This window comes from Scomber japonicus, chromosome 16 (assembly GCF_027409825.1).
Source record: "Scomber japonicus isolate fScoJap1 chromosome 16, fScoJap1.pri, whole genome shotgun sequence".
Classification (NCBI taxonomy): Eukaryota; Metazoa; Chordata; class Actinopteri; order Scombriformes; family Scombridae; genus Scomber; species Scomber japonicus.
The window spans coordinates 24211333-24232853 of record NC_070593.1 but is presented as its reverse complement, the minus strand read 5'-3'; positions in this window follow the sequence as shown (position 1 = coordinate 24232853).

Sequence of the window (21521 nt, the reverse complement as noted above, 5' to 3'; positions counted from 1 at the left end):
CCTTTGCCTACAATCAAAATCTTGGTCTCTAATGAAAGCTGACGCCATATTATTATTATTATTATTATTATTATTATTATTATTATTACATATAACCATATATTTTTTGTTTGGCCATATCTATCTATCTATCTATCTATCTGTTTATTTTGCTATAAGTCATATGTTAAGTCGAAGAAGAACCAACCGTGTACCAAAATGCCGTGTGCGTAATGATATATGGTTCAACTCTTTTACGCACAGGGCGCACGCCGGTTACGCTTGGAGTTTGTTTATGGACAGCCAAACCTGATAGCTTAGTGTCATACACCGTTGGAAACCTCAGACTATTGGCTAAAAGGTTATCAACTTCATTTCACCGAATATTTCCATAGGCTGGAACAGCTGTCAATCAAAGCCATGTCGTCATTGTTGTCGGTCACATGTCCTCATTGGCTTTGGAGACATGTACTGCCTAATCCTAAACACCGATTGGCTTGTGTGTGGTGTCGTCAGAAGCAGGAGGAGCTCACGGTCGTAAACATCTAGTCACGTGTACTCTGAGATGGACGTGCAGGTCAGGAAATGACGTAAACGGACCGCATATGGTTTGTTATTTGTGTTATTACGTTACGTGTTGGACTAAATACATGTTGACATATTGAGGAAAATATTTCGGTTTTATGGAAACGGATTTCATATTTCACAAGAATGGATACTTGGCGAGCTGTACAGAAAGTCCTGAGTCATAAGATGATCGTTGTGGATAAAGGGAAGACTTTGAAGGTATGTAGGCATTATAGCTTTTCTTACTTAGCTCAGGGGCTAGCCGAGCTAATCGCTAATACTATTACGGCTGTGAGCAACCATATAAGTCGTGAGTGGTCTTGAATGAATCAGGAGAATCTAAGCTTTCCAACAATGTACGGCATGAATATATATGTTTAAGGGTTGGTGTTTAAAACATTCAGAAGAATGTGTGGCTACCTCCTAACTTCCGTCCCGTCCCGTAGGAGGAACAGCGTGCGTTAAGTGGTTACGGTTGGGGAAGGATTGTGGTTATAGCAAATAAACTATTGGTAAGGTATTGTTGGGCAAGTAAGATGAACAATAATTTCAGGTCTGTGGCAAACTATATAACTCTCCTGCATGAAAGCCTGATGTGCTGGACTGGACACCCATCCATTACCCCAACCTCCACACTCTTACTTTTCTCCTTCCTACAGTAATGGTTACTATTTCCTGTATACCCATTAGATACTGAAAGTTGGCGGTGGATATAAATCCTGAGGTGTGGAATCATCTAATATGGATGTAATACCCAATACTGGACTGCAAAGCTGCAGTACACAGTGCAGGAGTCTCATTTTGAACTGGCTGTACTGATATATAACTACTTCTCCACTGGACCTCAGTGATGCTGCCAGGTGTGGATTCTTGGACATTTATAATGTAGCTGCAAAGTTGCCATAAGTTGTCAGCCAGTAAGAATTTCTGGGCTCCCATCCTGCATCCTGTTCATTAGTCTGCTGCTGGCCATGGGCTGTGGCTGTGTGGATGCAGCAGGAGGAGAGAGACACACGCTTGACAGCTGATACTGCTATGGCAGCACAGAGAGAAGTTAACGTTGACTGGAGCTCTCCTGTTATATCTGTATCCTCATCTACTGCACAGTGTATAAAATCACCACTGTTACCAGTCCTTGCAGTGGTAGTTTAACCAGTTGCATGAGTTTATCGGTGAAGAGAAGCCTCAGCTCTTCTTACTCCTTGGGTCAATGGTAAATTCTCTACATTATCTTTGTGTGCGTGGAAGTCATTTTCTAGACACTGCTGACCAGAGCTGCAGCAGAAATATACTTAATATGTCCACAGCTGATTACCCACATTTTCTTCTATGGTTTCTGAACAAAATCTGGATTTAGATTATTTTATTCATTAGTGTGTATCGACTATCTTTCCTTCATTATTGTGGTGTCTGCAGTGGTTCCCCCTAAAATACAGTATATGAGGATTATAAACACTGTTGTATAATGAGATCTTTCATTCTCTGAATTCTTAGTTTTTTCTTCTGTTTGTCATAGCGGAGAACAGCAACAGATGTGAGGGAGAGCACAGCTGCAACCTCTCACACCACAGAGAATTCAGATTCTCACACAAACTTTACTCACATAAAATGACAATCTGCTTTCACATTGACACCCTGGCTTTGTTTTTCTGATGACTGCAAACTGAAATCACGTGCAAATGTCATTGCAAATGCATTCCTGTAGTGTTTGTACAGCGACTGCGAAATAAATGTTATATTTTTCATTCACATGTTTGCATAACAATAAATAATATGTCACCCAAGTTGTATATGCTTGCATGGACATGATTACACTAGTATTCTTAACATTGTTACAAATTGCACAAATGATTAAAAGCATATAACATGCTCATAACTATCATCCATTGTGATGGACATAAAATATATAATGGCTTTAGCCAATGAAAATGTTCTAGTTTTGAAATGTGGCTTTCTGTGGATTCTATTCCACCAATAAATAGCAAGTTTTACATATACAGTACGTTGCAAGGTGACAGAATAAAGCATGACAAAAGATCATATGGTAAACAAACAAAACAGGAAGTGGGCTTGAAATTGTGTGTGCAGACTTCAATTTACAATATTAAATTTGAATTTCCTCACAATGGACATCACAATATTTTTCATCATTATTCCAAAGGACATCATGTCTTGAGTGACATAAAAAGGTGTGCAATCTGATGGTGTATGAAGTTTCCAAAATCATTTTAGTCATAAAAAAGCAATTTAGGTGATATCAAGTTAAAAAAATCAAGTTATTAGTTAATTCCATTGTAATTATCTTAGAAGTTAGCAGATGAGATTGCTCATGATGCACTCATTCAAGCTGTGAAGCCATATTTCAAGCAAAGTATTTGTTGACATACATGTTTTACCTGATGGCAGACATGATGTATTTGCTCTGTGGGTCTAGGTCTAATGTGTCTAATTTCCCTCATAAAATACAATAATGAAGACAAGAATAAAATAAAAAGACTTCTACAATGTGTTTCTTTGACAAAATGTCATGCAATACAGTTTATCTACAGGCTTACTCATGTGTATAGTTAACACACACAGAACATGGTTAAAGCAACCATGAATGGGAAAATCCATCATAATGCTCAAGACATACACTGTGTTACTGTCTCAGTGGAAGACATTCTGGTCATTTACAGCACATTACCTCCCATTCTTTTACAAAGTGGAATCAATTTGTTGGGAAGCTACTTACCGCAAAAAATGTTACATCTAGCACCTTCAAGCATCAACCAGACAAATGTGAAGAGGAGAGCACACCCAGCAGTGTGAATATTGAACAACAAATGAGAACTGATGCCGCTCCATTTTACGAGAGCTAGTAAGCCAGATCAATCTTCTCTGAGCATAGTGTGGTCATTTAAGCATGTCATTAAGTCAGAAATGCAATCAATACAGCACCAGATTTTATAACTAGGGGGCCAATTGTTACTGTTTCTAAGATTCAAACATAGGTTTGATTATACTTGTGAATGATGTTTTCTAATGCTTCTCACCATCCTGATGTGGAGAAATATTTAAAGCATGCTGATTGAATTTAAGTGTGTTTTCACCAGCCTCAGCCTTGGAGCCACATGCAGTCACACAAACAGGAATAATGGAGGATGGCGTAGCCTTCCCCAGGGCACCGGTCTATAGAACTCACACATAAACTGTGAAGCTCAATTTGACTTGAAGCTTAAACTTAGATGTGTTTTGTAAATAAACTGACACCCACTGATCTGCAGTTTTGTCAACTGCATGCCTCAAGGATATGACTGTTCACTGTTTGATTTCTGGCCATAGAGATATTACTTGTGTTGGTGCAGCTGACTGAGAAAGTGGAGACCCGCGGACAAAAGAATGCATCAAATCTGCTATAAAAGCTAAATTAACATATAGGAAAGCCCTTAGAGGTTTCTGATTAAATTAAAGTGTGAATGAGAACAAATTGTTTAACTGAACTACATTTTAACATACTGTATAGTACGTTTAAATGAGGTCACAAATTTAAATGTACACTGTCAAAAGCATCACATTTTATCATATATCACCCTAAGACCAAACTTAATATGCAGTGGCATAACCAGCTGAGGCTGCAGGTGGTTCAGCATCCTTGGTTTGCCACCAAGAGGCTTAGTGTCCTGCCCTGATCTGTGAATTAAAATATCAAATTTAACAGCTGGTCTGGCTACAGCTGCATGCTTCTCAGGCTGGTTGTTGGTGTAGATCTGCAGTGTTTTGTCCTGTAGATGGGGTACTGCAGTCAGCCCAGTCTGAGATTACACCACAGAGTCAAATTTCAAGAGGTTTTATTTGTCAAATATGCATACAAATACAAATTATAAAAGCTCGGCCAATATTTACAAAATCTATGCCTATGGAAGAGCCATAATTTAAAAAAAAATTAAAAAGTATGTTAACAAAAAAATGTTAACATACTTGTAAAGTGAAGAATAGATCTGGATAACAGCAGTATTTCAATGTACAGATAAGTTGACAATTTTATTTACAGTAGTGCATATGAGTATAATATACATAGGTGAATGTCCTTGGCTGTATTATCCTTAAAGAATGTTGTTGTTCATAGCATATGGCTCTGATAGCCTTTGGAAAGAAACTCTTTAGCCTGTGTGTGTGTGATATGTGTTTGCGTGGGCGTTTGCCTGATTGTAGCCATTGCTGGGGTGATGGGCATTCTTTACTATCCTCCTAGCTCTGCTTATGCACCTCCAGCTGTATAGGTTCTGCAGGGAGGATAGTGTGATACCCCTAGTGCTGAGATGGACCGTATTAGTTACAGATAACATGCTTCATTTCTCAGTTTGGCAGTGTGTACCAGTGGCTGAGAGAAAAGGACTGGCAAGCTGTGATGGCAGGAGCTGCCAGAACGACTCCCCATGTGACCTCACTGACAACCGCTGCCAAACTCAGAGGTAGGGTCCTCAAAGGGATGAGAATGAGCAGCAACAGAGGCATCAGCAGGTATCAACAAACAGCATATTTCACAGAAGACATTTAAACACTGCAATTATACAAAATACAAAAGAAAAAAAATCCAACTTGCAGATCAATGTGAGCTTCAATGCAAGATCAGATGTTGGCGTCCCACTCAGTGTGCAGAAAAGTGGAGTTTGGTGCATCACAGTTAGTCAGTATATCAATAGTTCTGGTCCTTACAAGCAAAAACTGTCATGCTTAATTGTAAACCCCCTCTTGTGTGTTGTTATGGTGATCCAAGAAAAATGTGTGCATCAAGGTTTGGTTGTGTCCCATTTTCCTAAAGGCAAAGAGGCTGTAAAATATTCACTGAAATGTTACTTATGTATTGATTACAATATTTTTTTCAAATGGTTCACATTCTAAGTTTTGAAGCTTGACCACATGAACTCACTTCTTGACTTGAGTACACTGTAAAGGTTTGTTGTTGCACTTTAACTAGTATTATTGGTATTATTTACATGTATTGTTCATTAGCCTGCCGTAAGCCCTCAAAAACATATTTCATTCATTAGCTGTGTTGCAGTTTTGTAATGAGCTGATGTATTTGACATCCTCAGACTTTTAATAAATGCATTTTGTAACATACATTTTCTAGATGAGCCTAAAGACTAAATCTATATAATCCATCATAAATCAGTTCACATCAAATATCTCTTGCTTTTCAAACAGAACTGGTTTTGCTGGCACTGAAATGTTCCAATACATCCATAAAGCTAATAATATACTTAAAGAGCCAGATAAATGCAAGTAAAGTACTTTGCACAGGTCTTCTCTAGTATAGATTATCTATTCAGCGAAGCAAATGTTTTTGGATACATTTGTATCATAAATGTGTGTAAATAATGTACATATGTGTATATGTTTTTACAAAACATCATATTTACTCTGTGGATACAAAAATGTATGACTCGATACAGAGCATACAATTTTACAAAACAATGAAACCCTCAAGAAAGAAGTTGTATTCCTCTGTACAATTCTGTAATCTTTCAACTTTTAATCTTTCAAACTTGTTTTGACCTAGCCAAGTCAATTTACAGTTGACTATGACAAAATCATTATTTTTCTTTAAATAATAAACAAAAAAGTGGTCTACTTCAACATTTCACCATTTTTCCCAATTTAGAAATCCAGAATGCCTCCCTCTTAAGAAGCAACATCTCAATCTCCCACTCTCTTTGACGTAGATACCCTCTCTATTCTTATATACATATGGGCCTAATACTGAACCTTGTGGTACACCCAAGTTAATTATCACGGCATGTATCATTCTACTTCAACTTCAACTTCAACTTTATTTATATAGCACTTTAAAACAACCACAGCTGAAACAGTAAATGTAAGATAATTAAAGATAATTAAAGTTTGTTTTTTTTGCTTCCATATGCTTTGATCATGCAGTTTATAAAATCTAACAAATAGATGAAAGAATGCAGTTTGTGGTAGCACTGACTTTACTTCAGCACCAAGAACAGTGCATGTCCATATAGAACTGCTCATGATTCCTGATTTATAATTAAATCATTTTATATCAACTCTGAGTGGAAAGCAACAACAATAAAAATAAAAAGGCTGCTTTCACCACACCTCAATGAGTGTGTCACCCTGGGTAGGCTTCCCCTCATAAGTCCCTCTTTTGCTGGACAGATCATCAGTTAAATGGGATCTGCCAGGGATTAGAGATGAAGGGGAGATGTAAAATTGGCCTGTGATTGTTAAGGATTTCAGGAACGAGTATGAGCAGGGTTTTAATCTTTGCTCCTTTAAAAGGCTGAGGGCACAACAGCAGAGAGAGAAGTATTAATGAGTGAACAGAGGGGGACCTACCGTTGAAAGGAGCTCCATAATGAGCTTGGCATTGAGAGTGTAGAATAGCCAGGATGTTGGTTTAGTGGCAAGTACTAATTTGTTGAAGGCGTCTAGAGATAGTGTCTAGGGAGACTCAAGCTGAGCAATTACTGTTCTATGACGAGGCACAGGAACAAGAAGTCTGATTATGGAAATTGTTCATCATCTCTGATTACATTAATTTGATAATTTGTTAATTAAAGCTATTTTTAAAACTGTTTATGGTAAACAGAGGCCTGAGTAGAGAGATGTTTAAAGTCATTTTAACCTGTCATAAGGGGTTTAAATGGTTTGCAGAATCTATTTTTCTTTAACGGAGATGCTCAGTGGTTAAATACATGTTTTTTATTTTCTAATTTATGATCATTAAAAATGTGACAATCATGAATGTTCCCAGCTTAATTTCTATATTGATCAATTTGGTGGTCTTCTATGATCCATTTTGGTAATATTTGATGTTTATTTCTCTGAATGAACAGGCTATCCTGCAAATAATATGATAAAATATGAGAGACATTCCTCATATTTGTATCTGTAAATACATGTTTTATGTTGTGGTACCCATGGGATTCACTGTTTCTTAATCTCAGCTTCTACTTGCATATGTAGAACCAAGAAATGGCCACCTTCCAAGTAAGCATCACGCTCCAGAGAAATGGCAATGTTGCCAAAGTGATTGATGACAAAGGGAGATGAAAAACAATTTCTGTGGAGAGCGGTTACAGAGCAGCAGGGAAGCACCAGTGCTACAAGGTACAGCAAGTCAATTCTAATTAAAAGTTTCAGCCCAGCCAGTGTATGCATTTGAGGTTGGCGAGGGTAGATATCACTAATCCCTGGACAGGGGTAAAACGTTCAATAATACAGCTTTCACAGAAAATATTCCAAATCTGGACACAAACCTGAAATAAGTGAGAAAGAGTGAAGAGAGTGTGGCTGCAGTTACTCATTTTCTAACTTATATTTGGAACATAACTATCTAAAACTAATTTAAATCTTTAACTATAAGCTGTGCTCATCAGCTTCCATTACAAGTGAGCATCTCTCTGATAGACTTCTTGATCTGGAAGTGACATCCTCTCACTATGTACAAACAATAATATTATTAAAGTTGCACTCATTTTATACATACAGTTGACCAAATAACTATGTGTTATGTGAAAGGGAATTTAAAACACATGGAGAATGATCTAACTTTGCAGTACCCCATAGCTCCTCTGAACCTTTTTTAGAATCTTTAAGCTCATTGTTTTGGTTTTACAGCCACAACTTCATTGTTTGATTGACTCTCATCACTCCCATTAACGCAATTTCAAGTAAAAGGAGCAGGCAACTGTTTTTAGCCTTACATAAACCCACTGTACACTACCTGCCCAGCACCAAATAACATATAGATAAAGATGGCAACTAGCTGGTGAATATAGTAGAGCACTTAACTGCAATGAGTTCATTAAAAATCCTTAAAATTTCATATACTGCATCCATCTACTCTACTCTATCTCCCTCATTAAAAAAAATCCAAAATCCATGAATATTCAGATGTTTTTCATTTCAAAAGATGAAAGATGTCTTCTACTTCACTGTAATGTCCATTCTGCACTGGAGGCCTTAAGATTCCACATCACACTTGTGTAAGTTGCACACCAGACCATGAGTAGTTTCCAAAATAGTTTTGATATCATTAATTCTGCTCATAGGCCCGTTCCTTAAACTTGATGAGTATCGAGAAACTTTTCCCCTTCAGCAGATAAATGTGCATACAGCATTACAGTGTCAAACTCTGCACAAACATCATTATATACAGATAAAGTCAAACATCCAACAAACATACAAAAGTTGGTTTAAGTGTGCTCTTCATAAGTTGGAGACCAAAACAGAATTAAGATAAAGTGATATTATTATATGTCTGCTATGTTTGTGTGTGTTAGTTCATCAGGTGAACAGACACAACGCGAGAAAACGAGAAAAATCATTAACACTGCTTAAAATGCTTGAAAATTCAGAGCATAAGAACAAATTGTCTGATATTTTAAAACTATAAGTAAATTAGTGTTAACAGAATTGGAAGAAATTGAAAAAGTGGAGACCATGGCTTAAAAAGACAGACTTACAGTCTACCATCCTGATTTTGATTTACTCAAAGAAAGTGAAAGCCCCTTTAGCCTTGTAGTTATCCTCATTAATATCACACAGAGTTAACACATGACCCAATAAAATACTCTGTACCTCCCAACAGCTTTGTATTAATTAAATGCCCAGAGGGTAGAAGGGAGCCATACAGCTAAAGCTTGAACAACTTCTTGAAATTGATGACAGGTTTATTAAACGAGACAGAATAGATTCTTGCAGTAGTGATTGACTGAAGATTTAAAGATATGTACTTTTATACCAGTAGAGTTTATATTTCTTCATCATTTCCTGTTTCCACTTTTATTTCTTTAGGAAAACTCATCAGGTATTCAGTCCTGATTCAGAGATGATTCAAATGCAAACTACTAAATGTAGCAAGAGAGTGCACAGGGGAGAAAGAAGGAAAATCACATGTACTGGAAATTGTTTTGATACTGATGCTACAGGCGAGAGGAAACAGAAGTAGCACAAAGGGTTGACAGCTACTGCAAGTCTGAAGAGAAAAGATGAAGGCACAGAAGGAGAGGAAGGACACGATGGCGATCCACCTCTAGATGACTTCAGGCTTAATTAATGGGTTCAACGAAGGATTTCAAAGGCTAGTATGCTTACTGGTAATCTTTTAATTAAAGCTGCCAACACTTACATTTGCTAGTATGAATTACTTTTAAAGCACTTCGACTTTCAAGTTCACCCAGAATTGTATACTTTCTAGGAATTAAAACCCTGTAAAAATACACTGGGACCAGAGTCCATTAAAACTCTCCATACAAACCCATAATAATGAAATCCTTAGCAGCAGCAGCAGCAGCAGTAGCAGCAGCTCCTTTGGGGGTGACTCTTTGGATTACATTACACAGCATAAAAAGTTAATGTCTGACCAAAATCACATTCTATTGCAGCTTTTAGAGCTTGTTTCTGTATGAAAATAAAGTTTGGTGGTGGATGAGGTTGACTGACTAATAAAATCACAAGTTTTGGTAAGAAATCAGTATTTGGTGTTTGACTACTCTACTTATGTAGTCATACTACAATAGCAAAAACTCCATATCTCCATACATAACGCTAAGGTTGTGATTCGAAATATTGTGTAACTGAGCGCTGAGGTTTGAGGACGAGCTGTAACTTTTGAGAATCTGGTGATTTACTGTCACCACAACTGGACAGCTAGCATTTCTTAAATACCCTTGTTCACATAATGTGGAATGACCACGTTAGCTGCCAGGTGTTGAAATAAAATGGATGAAAAGTAACATCTAGTGGAAAATCAGTGTTAATGTTAGCAAGCTATCTAGCTTCCACTGTCTGAATGGAAGCCAGTTAGTTTGCTATTGTTAAATACTCTATACACTTCTACACACGTAACAACACAATGAGTACCGCCAAATGTTGGGTATTATAAGAGGACAGACTGTTTTAAATCACTAATTGTTAGCTAACCTTGCGTGGGCTTGCTGAAAGAGGGGACACAAATGCCTTGAATCAACATTTGAATGCTAAACAGTATCCAGTTTGTAGCACATCATTGAAGTTGACAGATCATCTCTTATCAGCACCAGTTCTCAGATGTCAGTACTGCTGGTACGGGAAACACCCACACAGAAGCTTAAAACATTAAAATATTATTGTTGATATTTTCTTACAAAAACATTAGTTTGACTTAAATAAAAAAAACAAGCATATTGGCAAAACAGTGTACTAGTTTGAAAATAGTGAGCTAGAAGCCATGTCAAGTAACCATTCCACCACCTGTTATCTCTCAACCACCACCAGCAACCCTTGCATGGTCCTTCACCAGCAGTGGTGTTATCCCACCAGATAAGGTCCCTTGTCAGTCACATCGACCCCTGGGACATTGTGACATTTGGTGAGTAGAACAATGTCACAGCAGCTTACCTGACCTTTCACAAAGGCTCTGACAACACTGTGTCTGAAGAGCTGAAGAGTTGCTCTCAACAGCATTTGTGGCCAATGCAATCTCTAACAAGAACTCAATCTGAGGTCTTGATTACAGGGTGTAATGATGTTGCAGGTCTAAGAGATGTGTTCCTTTCATTCTCCACTTGCAGGCAGGTGTGTATCTACGTGGCAGGGGGATGAGAGGTGGCATTTATATGTAAAGAATGTTTAACGATAACATCTTGGGAGTTACACCGACAGATCCTCCATCTTGGGTTTGTTTTTTTATGAATTTTGAATGAGAAAAAATATGTGCCTCCATTTGCAGTAAAACACGAGTGAGCAGACGAAATGGTAAATTATACTTTCCTGGAAATAATCACCAACATTAAAGAAATGTCAGGTGGATACCATCACAAGCATCTCTTTGCTAACACTGCCACCCGGTGCTGTGGAGAAGTATTACACCCATTTTCCAGCACAACAGTGGATAATGCAGCACTTCCACAATATCGAAGCTTAGTCACTTTCATTATTCTGTATAGAAGGGAAAACTACACATCATCCAAAGAAAGACATGCACAAGTTAACAAATATCTTAACTGCATTTATCTAATCGAGGCCACAGTTAGTTTGCCTGTATTTGTGTTCTAGTCGAATTTACAGACCTTGAATGCTAATGGTATTATTAAGATGCAGAGCATGCCGGCACTGTGCTGGGACCCCAGCCTCCATGCAGTGAGTGAGCAAAAAACCCAGGGATGCAGGCACAGGCTCTGAACTAATAGCCTTGCCTATACAGCATAAACACACAGGATGTTAGGGCATCTTTGTGCTTTGAGATCTTATTCCTCGGCTTTGAATACCAATAACACTGACCTGTCTGCCTTTCCCTTCACTTCTCTGGTATTTATTATTATTGCTTGTTATCGTACGGGCAACTGATTGAACGTGTAGCTGTTAATCATCAGTTTTCATCCAATCATCACTTTGACACTTAAGCATTCTGACAATTCAAACTCTCATGTCACTGCAGATCTTTGATTGTGCTATCTATATGCAAATGACTCGTGAAATTTAACAGTGGCTCAGTATACGGCCGACTTTTGTTGGAAACACTGCGCCGACAGTCCTGTGCCGCTCAACATCATCTATTGAAAAACCAAGTCACATATTCAATAAGATATAAAGAAGCTTTCCGAGGTCAGATTTTTATTTATTTGCAGCAGCCTTGCATAACTATAATAAAAAAAAATTCTGTCACCATCTAGTCAACACAGTGTGTGTGTGTGTGTCCATGAATGTGTGTATATTTACAGTGCCAAGTTTCTGAATGTGCACAGCCTATCTCTCTCTACAAGGGATTGTGTGGTTCTCAGGGCTGCCTGATTGCACGTGCAGTACATATCAGAGCACAGCTTGCAAGTCTCCCACATGATTGTGATACATGATTGGCTCTGACACAAGAGCATGTCATTGGGAAATCAAATTTAATGCGATTTAATTTTCCAGCTTTGAGAGAACAAAATTACGATTATCTAGGACCTGTTCTTCTATCATTTGTAACCAATACAACAGAAGTAAAGTTGAAATGTGGTTCAGAATCACAATCATATGATGGTCTCAATATTAAAAGTATAGCTTACAATGAATTTATATAAGTATAACATTCAAACAAGAGCATCTCCTATCATATCCTTGTCCTTTTTCATAATGGAAATCAGAAAACACTGAGTATTATCAACGACAGTAAAACAAATTTTCTCTGCTGTCTTCAATACTTGACATTGGTAGGAGAAATAATCTAATAATAAAGTCATTTACATAAATATCAACACATGAGGTAACAAGTTTGAATGTTCCCGAGCAAGCAATCAGCAAAAATTAACATCACGAGATTCAGCGTGAGCATCATTGTTATGAGATGAAAGACTGTCAGGGCCTGAGGGCACACAGATAACAAAACAAGAAGCAGCTGATCTGCCGCAGATGAAAGACAGTGGTGTGTGTTAGTGGTTTAAAGATTCCTCTTGTGAATACATTAGTGTGTGGCATGTTAATATTAATAATAGCACATGACTGACATATTTTGAAAAACACTCTCTTATTCTTCTTTTTGGTGTGGTTTATCTAATAGAATAGGTGTTTTGTTTTTGGCATGTACACTATCCTCACTCTGCATTTATATGTTTAACTCTCAATCAAAATGTAGCCATCATAAGAAGATAGCATCATTTACTCAAACATGTTCTGCAGACTGGATTAACTGTATTTCAACAGTAAATCCTGAGATTAGAAAGCTGCCCTTGTATTATGTTGTTCCCTCTTCAAACTCAATACTGTGCTATTACTTATGTCTCCTCCCCTGCTGGATAGAATTTGTATAGCATGAATATGGTGTGTGTTTCTTCCCAGGTGGATCTGATTCAGACTGATTGTGAGAGAATCTATAGAGAGGGGGAGAAACTTGGCTCATTCTCTCTACCACTTCCCATCCTTGGCAGCAGCAGTTTGTGTTGTTTCTGCTTTGTTGGTTTTTGCCTTTGTTAGTTTTCTGGTTGTTTGATGGAGCCAGTAGTCCTATTTTCATGGCTTAATTTCTGTTAGGTTTAGTTTTAATGTGAATTTAGGAAGAGCCCAGATCCTACTGCCAATTGTGGGCTGGTCTGGGTGTCTTCCCTACTTTTTGTTCAGTTTGGTCGACCCAGTTTACAGCCATAACACCCGAACATACCCGATCTAGTTTGATCTCAGTTTGGCCAGCCCATCAGTTTTGTTAAAAATTGTTGGTTATTTTGTTAATAAATTGGTTGATTTCTTTGCAATCCAGACTCTTGAGCTGTTTTAGAGGGTTGTAACACCAATCTTGATTCTTGAAGGAAAGCCCCAAGAATCAACGGTTAGAGTGAGGGTTTCGTTTTATCTTTGTTAGGGGCATTGTTTGTCAATATTATAAATCTGAAACTAAGATTAAAATTCAAAATTAACATATGATAGATTTTCATAATAACTATCATATATCATGAATGTATAATGACTTAAAAGCAACTACCAGCTCACCTCACCTGCTTTCAGTTGGTTACAGCACACATACATTGAGCTACAGCAACACTCAAATATATCTTAAAATGCTTCCAAAAACTTGTAGCCTATTTGTATCATTTTTCTTTCAACTCATGAACTTCTGACATCAGAGCTCACCTGGGAGGATGCAGCTGTGTCTGTGTGATGATCAGGTTGCTGCTGACAGGATTTTCATTCAAATATCAGTTGGACAAGCGGAGGCTAATTCATATTTCAGTCTTTATCGTATCCAGTTTTTCATAGAAAACACGCAAACATGGCAACTCTGCATATACGTTATACTGCAAGATCATTTGAGATCTGTACAAATGTTGGTAGGGACAATTGGGCAACACCTTGACACTGGAAGTGACATGTCCCTACCTTCCATACTCATGGTACATGCTTTTGAATAACAATTACATTGACGTATTTGGTGTGATTATGTTTTTGGCAATTTTCTTTTATTACTGCTTACCTTTTTTAAGTTGTTAGATTTTTATGTTTTAATCGCTGCACACTTGTTGAAGAGGGTTCCTGTTCCTTAAAGTGTTTTTCTCAGAGAAAATACATGTTGAATGAATGAGAAATATTCAGTTTGATATGCTGTGTGAGCAACACTACTGACCCCCTCACTCATCTTTGAACTCCTTAATCTAATAATAATAACCATATGTTAGTTAAATATGTCATTTACAGGTGTCCATTTCTCATAGTCTTATAAAACACCTGAAATACTTTTGTAGTGGTAAAACACTACAAAGGCAAATGACTAGAACTAAAATCTGCCACCAATAAATTTCATTCATTTCATTTCATTTATAATCATCCAACCAAAAGAACTCATCAGAAATGGACATTTTTCATCATATAACAAGCAATAAAACATGAAATGGATTTCACATAACAAAGCCTTTTCTCTTCTGGAAGACCAATAAACCTGTCAGTTTCTATTGCTAATATTAATGTGCCTGATTGTAACATTGCACATCCTGTTTCACATAAGACTGTTGTTTTTCATGAGGCAATATGTTTGTAATTTAGGTTTGTACCAAACATTTATAGACCATCTTTCCTCATACATCAGGAACCATTTGTGCTGAGGATAATGCATAATGCAGTGTAACTATTTTGAAAAGAAATATAAATGAATCATAAATGTATAAAGGTAAAGATCTTACCTAATATTGCCCAACAAGATGTCCCAGTTGAAGATCTCTCTAGTGAGCCACTGTTCAGGAAAATTCATTAATCCAAAGTTGCTAAAGTTTATGACATGTAGAGGCTCATATCCTGCATTTTATACAGTATATTATTATATTATAGTATAAAAATGTCACACAATGTGCCTCACAAAAGATGGAATACACACATAAGGCCAAAACTGTGGAACATTAAAAACAAAGTAAAAATGATTTAAAAAAGTCAGAATGTTTTGGATAACAGCCAAAGGACAGTTACTCACTAAGTGCTGAATGATGTTCATTATAATGCCTAACAGATGCAGGGATTGAGTTATGTTTATAGTTTCAAATGTAAAAAAATAATAAGTGTTTTTCACTTTGGGAGATCGCACTTTATTTACAGCTTATGAATTGCCTGTCAGTAACTCTTTATTGTTGGTGACATGACAGCATGTTCAGATGTGTCCTGATTAAAGCACTCCATACTGTAGGCACTGCAGGTATTCAAGCTGATATAGAAGATTTCCCCCAATACCTACTATGCATATTATATTTTTGCAACATTTGCAACTTAAGTGAAACTATCAATTTGCTCAAAAAAATGATAATACATTTATCTTACACATCCATAACCATAAAATCAGTCATGTGCAAGACAAAATTGCTTTTATCTGAGATGAATCAGTAATGCAGGCATTTAGATGAGTTTTCTCATCAATCCCAAAAATCTTGTGCATGCTTTCTGAATCACTGCATCTCCATTGGTGCAGCCCAGCTGGAGCTCACCTTCAGGTTAGGCCCATTTGACACAGATGGCTATCGGATAGTATTATCTGGGAGCTGCCATGTCCGGACCAGCACTGGGCACACACAGGCCCTGATAAGAGGCATCCATGGCAGCTGGTGGGTCATGTTTTTCCTCAGCCCCGGTGGACCACAGAGTTCAGCGGTTATAAGCCAGCCGCTGGAGTCAGGCTGTGTAAATGGGATAAAGAGACACACTGTGGACTTGAGTGTTTGCTTTGGTCTTGGACTTTGAGTAAAGAATAGAATCTGGATCAATTTAGCAAGATGGTGAGAGTTTTAGATAGTGATTCTTTGGTTTACTTTTGAGTCGAGCTGGTGCCATCTAAGAATATTTATTGGATGAATGAAAGCAGTCAGTTGGCTTTCTACTACAATGCTATGTGCAACAATATATGCAAATAAAAAGACAAATCAGGTGCTGGTGTCCATCCTTGGTAATTGTCTGACCTATTTAACTGCTCTGCCTTACAACGCCATCATGTAGTCATATAAAAACTCTGCTAATATGGTCTGAACAAAAGGATTTATGCTCTTATGTATTGTACTACTGAAAAAATCCACCTGCTTAAAGTCAATTCAATTGATTTTACTTTGTTAGCTTGCTAGCCAGAAAGTGGGCCTGCAAATGTCAAAGCTAATGCTAGCTACCACCCATTATTCATGTAATGTTGTTCATGTTTTACCAGACAACAATGGTATATTAGCCATATTTAGCTAGCTATAAAGCCTACATATGAACACAAAGTCATATGTACGCTATCAGTGATTGAGACTGTAGTCACCAGTTTGGTCAAACACTCTTGTAGTCATGTGAATAATGACTGTTCTGTGTAAGAAGTAAAAGTAGAAATAGCATGATTTCATTAGTACTATGACTACTCTAAGGGAGAGGGTTGGGGTGGATGGTTGACCTTCCAAAGCTTCCCAACCTTACAACTTTGACACCATAGACACATCTATCATTACAGTCCATGTTAATTTCTTGTGCTGTGATGAATTAATCAAGAAACTGTTCATTTACATTCAAGAATCATCCATAAATGAAGCCATCAATCAAGAGTCAAACACTTCCAGCACAAGTCTTCAGTTGTACAAAGATTAGAACTGATAGTTAGTAATATATCCTCATTAATCGGCTTTTCTGTGTGTTTAGTTTCTGTCTGCACATCTGCTGTGTTTGTTTTGCCAGTGTGGATGCAGTCCTGAGTGAACTGATGTCAACTGTTCAGATCCAGACAGCAAATGCAATCGGAACCATGGCATCCATTGAAGTGCTGGAGAGCAAGGCAAATGTTGATTTCACCTCCTGACAGGCTGTGCAAACATGCAATAACAATGTTGTGTAGGCAATTATGAGAGGAACTCATTCAGTAAATATCACTTTAGCTCGATCACATTAACAGACAAATCAACCGAAACAATGAACCACATTAATACATCATTTAACTCATCATTTACCTCCCATGATTAACTTTTCATATTCCACGTTTTTTCCATTGGAAGGAGTGTAGATGTGTGATGGTAATTGCATTGTAAACTTTGTAGAAATCAGCCCCTTTGATAAAATGCACAACTCTGTACCTGGTTTTCTCAGCTGAGAGAAGGTGCCCACTCGTTTATTTTCATCTGTAGAAAACGCCAGGTGTAGCGGCAGTGTGTGTTTAACATCCAGTCGCTGTCAACGCCCACGAAGAGCTGCAAATTGTTCAACATTCAGGTGCTCATTTAAACCTTGCTAAATAATCAGAAAAGGCTTGAAACTGTATAGCGCACAGTCAATAGATATAACATTTACACATGCAAATTAATGATGTTGAATATGTACATAGTTTTTATACAAGTTTAATTATTTGTCTGCCATTGTTGTTTTTCTTTATCTAACATAAAATGCTCGATGGAAGGTCACCTATGTAGTCAACATATTGCATTGTAATAATTATAGTGTTTTTCCTTGTCAAAGTAGTGTACTTACTATATAAAATATATGATGTAAGAATAGAATAACTGCTATTAAAGATTTTGGGTCAAGTTGCTCATTATTGTAGTGACTATCACTTATTCAAATGTTAATGTAAAGGTTTCTACACAGTGAATGAACGACCAAGCTAGGGACCAGTGACATCATGCTGTGGAACAAAATGACGATTTATTGGTGTTTAAAATGAAAACTATTTCTATGAAGCTAAATGCAGATGGCAGGGACAATAAATAATATGTTTCCCAGGAGGGGACAAAAGTTGTAATTCTCAAAGGCTATAGCTTTCACAGCAGGTTTCTTATTCCTCAGAAGCTGTTGACAAGTTTTTTTCCCCCCAAAGAGTAACAATTACACTTAGTGAGGGCCTATTCTGGTAAAGATACTAAGTGGTGCGGGGGCAGTTTGCAGGCATTCACTGATTTGCTGCTATTTACCACCGCTGTGATATTATTCTTTGGTTTCTTCTTAAAGCGAGACTGCATAACTTAGAAAGGAGGAAATAACACAATTTTCTCTTTTCAAATGAAAACTTAAATTCATAAGAGAGAAAAAAAAAAGCATGATAGTTCAATCCAGTATGCCCACGTGTTTAGCTGTTTTCAACCCATTTGAGTGTAATAAGCTGCTTTCACTTGAGATGTGGTTGCCACTTCCTTACAGTTCTTACTAACATATGTTGTCATGGCAACAGTAAACACCACGGTTAGGGTTCAAAAAGGAACGTGTCCTGTCTCGTGGTTGGAAACATGACACTTGCAGTTGGAAATGGAAGCAACCAGTCGTCTCCTGCAGCAAAGTCCAATTGCCATCTATCTATCTTGCCATCCACTCAACCCTCCATCCATCCTCCTCCTAATAAGGCAAACCTTATATTACTATATTACTATAGCTGCTAGATGGCATAAACATAATTATAGGTAATTTTTACTGGCTGAATTTTAGACCTATACTAAAGTTTTGAACATGAGGACGGGTTGGACTTACCTCTCCTGTATCCACTGTTATATTATGTTTAAGCTTTCCCCATTTTTCTATAATATGCCCCTTGAGGCCACATCTCATTTTAACTGTTAGGTAGAAGCCTATGATCAAAGTAGCTAAATAAACTATAAACTTTTTGCCACAACTTCAATAAAGAATGAAGCCTCCCTGCTGAATATGAAGCTGGTTTACAGGGTTTATGAAGATCTGAAGTCCTGACACCACCAGCATCTGTAACCCAACGCAATATCCCACTGAGCATTCCTTTCATCAGTCTTTCAGAGAAAATGAAACGTATCCCTGGGGTTTTACTTTTCATATTTTAAACCACTTGGCATCCACTGTACTACTAGAAATGACTAGAAATTGAAACCTCACTGATTTTTAACAAACCCAAACAGCAACTACTTTGTGGGAACACATTAAGTATTCTTCAGTATTCATAGAGTCCTGTTCTCCCATGAAAATTTACAGGTGCAGCAGTGTGGGTACTTGCGCTATCATAAAACTTTTCTGTATCCATAAAATTCACCAACTCCCTCTTCTAAATCTTGTCAACCTTTTAGCTGTAATGTTTTCTGTTAAAAACTTCTACATCATTCAGCTCTCTGACCTGCTGCTATTACAGACATGTATGAGCTCACCACCACAATTGTCTATAGGGCTTATATTAAGGCAGCTTAAATAAAGAATATTGAATAAATAACAATATTTGATTGTTTTTTGAAAAATGACGATCCTTGTCTAAACATATGAAGTAAACCAAACAACATATGAGCACAAAATAAGGACAAGTTCTGGATTTGTTGTTATTTCAGTTATGACAAAGGTCAGTTTGATTTTGAATGAGTCTTTCTTCAGAAGTTAGACAATGTTTTCACTTCACAGCTCTCTGTGATAACAATTTTTAGCCATGCTAGTGACATGCAGTTGGTAATATTAGTATGTGATCCAGAACAGTGATGCATGTTGAAAAAAACAGTAATTGGGATCATATAAATGTAAAGTTAGATATTTCACATTTTACTTAGAGCACTTTTTTAATTTAAGACTGTGTCTTTGTTGCACAGAGAATTGTAATTTGTTCCCCTCTTTTTTTCCAACGATGACTGAAAATTGATTGAAGCAGCACTCTTTATATAATAAAAAACAACTTCAAATTCAAAAAGGGTCAAATTAGATACACAGGCAGTAAAGTCATTGTTATTCTCTCACCACTTGTTATATCATCTGCCTTCAGCATTATTTTTTCATGCAGGCAATAAATGAAGGCCAGTTAGGAGTATGCTATCAAAATACTGCACTCTGTGTGGCCGTTGAGACTTACTAAAAAGAAACTATATGTGTAAGATGGATCAGAGAACATTTTCATATTCATACCAGATTAGAAATAGATACCAAGTGTGACTGTATAAATTCTTTGTATGCATATGCATAATTATACCCAACAAAAATGTATAATTTATAGAAATGCTATGGTGAATATAAGGTCACATCAGTCTTAAAGAGGAATGACTGTGCTTGGTGACATTTCAAAGGTGAGAAGATAACCTTATGTTAACTAAATTGAAAGCCCTGAGCTGTCAAACAATGCTAAAATACAGTATCCTATGGTGCACCATGGCTTTGTTATTAAAAATACAAAAATATTGCTTTTTTCCAATTTCTCAGCTGGGTGCAGATATTCCATCTTTTAAAATAATCTTTCTCTACATGAATTTAAAAGCCCTGTATCTCTCTCTCTCTCTCAGGGAATAGGAAAATGAAGATAGAGAATATAACAGCACCATTATTAATAAATTGACTGTTCTTATGGCAATACTCGCTCTTCAACATGAAGATTATTCAGTGTAATGCCTTTAGTATCATCCACACGTGTTGGTATTCATTTATCCCAAAGGATAAAGGAGATTTATCATTTTCCCATGTGTCATTTTCACATTTACTACACTGGAAAATTCAGCTTCACAAGCATCTAAATCTCATTTAGTGCTAGAGTATGGTGTATTTGTGTGACGTGTTAGAGAATTTACTAATGATATTATATGTGTGTCTCATAATCTAAGGATAACAAGTAGACAAAGTGAGACTGCATCACATTTGCATTCCTTCTGTGTCTTTGAATTCTAATCAGGTTTCATCTGACTGCACACAGGGAGGATGGAAGATGGATTGTGGAACGTGATAGTCCTCTGGTGGAGAAGAGTTTGTATTGCAGGCACGGCTTTATGCCCTCTGTCCTTGTTGTTACAGAAAATCTCCAGCTTGTCAATTCAGAAGCTCCAGGATATATATGGATGTTTTATGCAAAAAGATTTATTGACAAACACAGACTTGATCGACCATGGAGATAGCAGCTGCAATTCAAAGCGCCGCTGTACACTCAGTGAAATGCCACAGCAAATCTGAGGGGAAAGAGTCGAAACACTATCAGTCATTCAGGCAGCTCCCGGGCAACCGTGTCCCTAGTCACAACATCGCTATAAGATTGTTTACTTTAGTGCTGTCTCTATGGCAACAATCATAAAGCTGGGTCGACTCGACTGGGAAGCAGACAGTCGTCT